Source organism: Pinus tabuliformis, chromosome 9 (assembly GCF_031772625.1).
Source record: "Pinus tabuliformis cultivar Carrire ecotype Pingquan chromosome 9, CPIR1, whole genome shotgun sequence".
Lineage (NCBI taxonomy): Eukaryota > Viridiplantae > Streptophyta > Pinopsida > Pinales > Pinaceae > Pinus > Pinus tabuliformis.
The window spans coordinates 71874020-71879995 of NC_142307.1; the positions used below are offsets into that span (position 1 = coordinate 71874020).

Consider the following 5976-nt stretch of genomic DNA (forward strand, 5'->3'; position numbering starts at 1 on the left):
GAGATAAAAGATATAAAAACTTTAAAGATGGATGAATTACATGGATTCCTCATAGCGTATGAAATTAGAATTGGAAAAGAAAAGTTAGGATCAAAGCAATTTTTCTTTAGAGTATCAAAGAAAACAAATGAACATTAGGTCCAGGATTTCTCCAACTATGATTCATATATAGAGGGAGCTTAATTCATAAGGTAACTGGGAAGGGGATCTGGAAAGTATAAATGTAGATTACCCTTTAAATGTTTTGATTGTTGTAGAATTGGTCATTTTTCTTCTAAATTTCCATATATTAAAGTAAAATATCATGAAAAAGAAAGAGAATATAAGGATCACAGTAGATCTCACAAGTGTAAGAGGGAAAATCCTCTCAATAAGAAAAGATTCTATTCCAAAGAAGATAGTTTCTCATCAAATGAAACAAATGAACATACATTTGATGAAGAGCATGACAAATTTATACTCATGGCCATAGATAGCAAGTACATAGATAATTCAGATCCTGAGGAAGAAGTTGTTGAAGTAGAGGTATACCCTAAAGGTGAATGTATTAGTGCTCTAGGTGAAATAAAGAGGTTTAGAATAAAGACAAAAAGGTTGAAGGAAAAATTGCAAAATGTAGAAAAGGAAAATCATTATTCTGATTAAGAATCAATCAATATTCTAAAGGTTCAATTAATAGAAGAAAAATGAATTGAAAAAACCCTAATAAATCAGCTAAAGAAAAAAGAAGAAGTTTTGAATGACTAGAAGACAAGAACACATCCTTGCAATAGGAACTATCTAAAAAATATGAAAAGGGATACCCTAATTCAATTGAAGAGGAAATCATCCTCCTGAATATCCAACTTGAAGACAAAAAAAGAAAACAAGAAATCCTTACAAACCAACTGACCAGATGGGAGAGAAAACGTGGGAAGCTAGAATTAGAAGTTGTATACTTGAGAATGGATCTAGAGAAAATAAAAAATTATTTGAATTAGAAACTAAAAGGGATTGGAACATTGAACAACATTATCAGCTTCCAAAGATATCCCTTTATCAAATCAAGCCTAGGGCATAATGAGAACCATGAGATCTTCAAATGAGAATTAAGCACGAAGTCCTAAAAGAAGGAGAACCTAACAAATATGAAAATGTGTTCAAAGGATGGTCCAACAATACAACCAAAGGAACTAGCAAAAAAAAGAATCAATAAAGACATGACCCCATCACCTACACAAGTGATACCAAAATTAGATTAAAAAATCAATGAGACAAATAGCAAGGATTCAACAAAACAATTTCTCCAAGAAGGCCCTACACATCTAGGTGTCAAAACTGCTATTATGGTTATTGTTTTTATTGTAACAATTTTGGTCATAAGAAAATGAATTGCAAAAGAAATGACTTTGTTTGGAGTAGAAGAAGAGGATATTATCATAGCCCTATGAAAGGATATGTAAATAACATATGAAAAATAACCTATGAAAGTGATCCTAGAGGATACAACTCTTATACACCTTTGTTAAATCACATTGAATGCTACAAATGCAATAATTTTGGACACAAGGAAGTTTATTGTAGGAGTGGCTTGATAAATCCTCCCATGCAACATTTTCCCTAGCAAATAAAATAAGAAGAAAAAACTAAAAGGTGGAAAAATAAGCAAGAAAAATATGAAGAATGTGGATTTGTGTTATATGCTCACAACCAAGAAGGACAATGGTATATTGATAGTGGATGCTCAAAGCATATGATATGGGACAAGAGTATATTTTTCTCTTTAAAGGAAGAAAAAGGAGGAAGTGTCACATTTGGAAATAATGCACTAGCCAAAATAATGGGTAAAAGGATTGTTAGCCTTAACAATGGAAAGGCTAAGGCTCAAAATGTCCTATATGTTGATGGTCTAAAACATAATTTATTGAGTGTTAGTCAAATGTGTGACCAAGGATATGGCCTCACATTTCATTCTAAGGGATGTGAAATAAGGAAAGTTGAATCTGGGTAAGTAATAGCAAAAGCAATTAGGACCCTAATAATGTATATGTTCTTGATGGAGTCAAAGAAAAGTGTTGGATGGGAAAAGTGGATGAAAGTGAGTTATGGAATAGAAGAATGGGGCATATCATCTTTGACAATTTGGTAAAAATGAGAAAAATAGAAGCAGTAAGAGGTGTTCCTAAAATATTAAAGCTAATTGATTCCATTTGCAAGCCATTTCAGCATGGGAAGTAGACAAGTTTTTATTTTAGGGAAAAAGAATATTCATCAACTAGGTCAATGGAAATAGTTCATACATATGTCTGTGGCCCTACAAGAATAAAAAAATTATGAGGTGAAAGATATTTTATGCTTTTTATTGGTGGTTATACAAGGGAAACATGGGTCACCTTGATCAAAGAAAATCCAAAATATTTTAGCAAGTTCAAAATATTCAACGCTCAGTCAAAAATGAAATGGATCTAAAGATCAAATGCTTGAGATATGATAAAGGAGGAGAGTTTACCTCATATGAATTTGATGAATTCCATGAAAATCTTGGAATTAGAATACAATTTTCAATAAAAAGGAATCCTCAATGTAATCGGGTCGTTGAAAGAAAGAATATATCAATGCAAGAAATGGAAAGACTTATGCTAGATGAAGTAAAGGCTCCAAAAACGTTTTGGGGAGAACTAGTTCAAACAATAGTTTTCATATTAAATAGAGATCAACTCAAAGTAAATAGTGATAAGACTCCTCATGAACTGTGGAAAGGTAGACTTGCCTAATTCAAGCATCTAAAAGTTTTAGAAAGTAAGTTTTATATCAAAATAAATGAAGACAACTTGGGAAAGTTTAACTTTAGAGTAGATGGAGGAATTTTCCTGGGTTACTCATCAAGGAGAAAAGGCTACAAGTGATACAACAAAAGGTTAGATAAGGGAGTGGAAAGCATTGATGTAAGGATAGATGAATTGCAACAAACAAGAAAGAAAATAAGTAATAAGAATCATATGAGACAAGCATAGAACTAGAAAAAGAAGAATAGGAAGGGTAAGATGAAGAAGAAGAGAAGATGGCACCTCAGCAACACAAAACCCGATCAAAGTATGTATAAAAAGTTCACCCTGAATACACACACACACACACACACACACACACACACACACATATATATCTAGATATATATATTTCCTTAGTAATAAAGAATAAAGATTTCATATCAGAAGAAAATTGATAAGCACACTTTGGCATGAAAATATGGCATCGTTGTCCAAAATAGAACCCAAATGTTTTTCCCAATCTAGTGAACATAAGAATTTGTAGATCTATCTTCAACTATGCCAATAAGAGTGATCTTTAATCGACATATTCCATACCTTAGCTCTGATACCATGTTAGAGAAATTAGTAGACTTAAGAAATTAGGGTATATTTCTCTTCACACCATAATTACTGGTGAGTTTTGTTGGCTTCTTTTAATATTATGTTTTACTTCTTTCATCAAGAAATTACCAAACATGAAACATGAAGATCACCAAAGTGACAAAGAACACAAGATATAGGCTCCAAGACAGGGAAAAACCCCTTTCCAAGGGAAAACCCAGAAAAGAAATGTCTTCTTATAGAATTATATCAAAGTGAGATATCAAAGACCCAAATCCATCCTCCAAGAAACCAAGTCAAGCCCTCTAAAATCCATAGAAGATTTGCATTTGTTTCAGATATTTTATACCCCAGAAATTTCTCTATTTTGAATCTCTTTATAGCCCATAAAAACTCACATTGCTATAGCCCATAAAGCTCTCACTTTTTAGATCATATACTATGGATGAACTCGCATTCATTTCAGGTTCTTATGCCACATCATGACTTCACATATTTTTCCTTGGAAGACTTATATCTATTGTAAGAAAACTCACTTTCTTCTACACTTCCATGAATTTATTGCCCAAAATGAATGAGAACAACTGCCAATATATAGTTTTCTTCCTATGCGAAGGGTCGCATCCCTTGAGCTGGCCGACCTATTCATTTGGAGTTGGTTTCTTGAGATGAATTTATCCATAATACAATTTTAAAAATTGTTTTTCTCTTTTTCTTTACAAAAGTTCCAAGTAGGAAATTGACTCTTTGAATCAACAAAACCTAGAAGCATGAAGAACATGCTTAACTTCAATATCGTATTGACTTGAGCATGAAACCCATGCTTGAAAATAATTTTTTTTCTTCGATTGATTTTTACATGAAATACAAATTATGAAGACCAGAGCTAGTTACAATTTCCAACATTTTCAACCCATCTTTCTTCTGATTTCCCATCCTTAGCATGTGAAGAGGAAGATTCTACAACCCAAACCACTCATGAAATGACAATTGAGCCTCCATTTTGTCCAGATTTTTCATGATTTTACTGAATAATCATTATGCCTGTATAATCATTATTATTATTTTTACGTATTATTAAGTTATTATTTAGAGGCATTTAGAGGTAATAGTGATTGATTTATAAATTCTTCTTGTTTGGTTAATTTGAAAAGAATTTAATGTGAAAGTAGCATTAGTAATATGCTCTCTTGGTGGCAGGTGAACAATTCTTGTACTAGCAGTTCCTGTACCAGTAGTGCGGGAACTGCAATGTCTCACCTCTGCAGTTTTTGCTAGATACTGTCAGCCTTGATTATGCACTAAACATCGTGTTGTCTGCTTGTTCTTATTACAACAGTCATCACTGATTCAATAAAATATTTAGAGTCCAAAAACTAAGCTCTCAATGCAGTCATGAAAGGTTTGGTGAAGTCGATAGCATCAGATGTAATTTTTAAGGGATCAAGAATCATGGCTGATCAAGCACAGATAAGCATACAATTCACAGGATGAGAAACACAAGATATTTATTGTTTTCAAGGATAACTTCCATTATATCGATGCATAGAACCAGAGGAACCTGCCATACTAGTTGGGTGTTAATGAATTTGTAGATCTTACACACTAAGAATTCAAGGCGAGATATATGGGAACCAGATTTGATGTCACAAGAAAGAGGGAGTCTCCTAGCCCTCGATACCAGTACAATGTTGGTGATACTTTTCCAGATAGTGTGGACTGGAGAAAGAAGGGGCCATGGAAAAAGTAAAGAATCAAGCCTCTTGTGGAAGTTACTGGGCATTCTCGACAATTACAACTGTGGAAGGTATAAACCAAATTGTGACGAATAATTTGATTACTTTGTCTGAACAAGAGTTGGTGGACAGTGATACTTCTTACAACCAGGGATGCAATGGTGGCTTGATGGACTATGCTTTTGAATTCATTGTAAACAACGGAGGTATGGACAATGACGAGGATTATCCTTACAAGGGTGTTGATTCCCAGTGCGACATAAATAGGAAAAATGCACATGTAGTAACCATCGATGACTATGAAGATGTGCCTCACAATGATGAGAAGGCACTTAAGAAGGCTGTGGCAATTGACGCTGGTGGTCGTGACTTCCAATTCTATACAACTGGTGTATTTACAGGCACATGTGGAACCAACTTGGACCATGGTGTGGCACTAGTTGGTTATGGGTCGGATGATGGGTTGGACTATTGGATTGTGAAAAACTCATGGGGATCATTATGCAGATTACAAATGTTTTTGATGGCCTTCATTATGAGCATACTCGATGTATTTAATTTTGCTACAGATGGAATAAAAAATAAAGTGTCAAGAGGAAATAAGAATGTAGAGCTAAAGTCCAAGACCATAGCATATAATTATTAGACTGAGCCTAAGGATGTTCACCAGCATAGAAATAAATATGTGTAGCTAAATTCAAACTACTTCTAGAAGCCACAAAGTCGTTAGCATCATGATTAAAATACATACACCCAGAAAATGTGTCCTACACCCATTCGAACTCAGTAAAATTCAGATTTCCTTATTTTGGTTCCATATTATTTTTAACAACCATGCTAAACTTGTACGCATAGATCCAAGTAATTGGGCAGTGTTGCTGCTATAAGAC

General features: G+C 33.7%; 1 pseudogene; it reads left to right on the top strand.

The window, feature by feature from the left end:
• Positions 1 to 462: 462 nt before the first annotated feature.
• On the top strand, positions 463 to 5732 carry LOC149147157 (cysteine proteinase mucunain pseudogene; annotated as a pseudogene).
• The last annotated feature ends 244 nt before the right edge of the window (positions 5733 to 5976 follow it).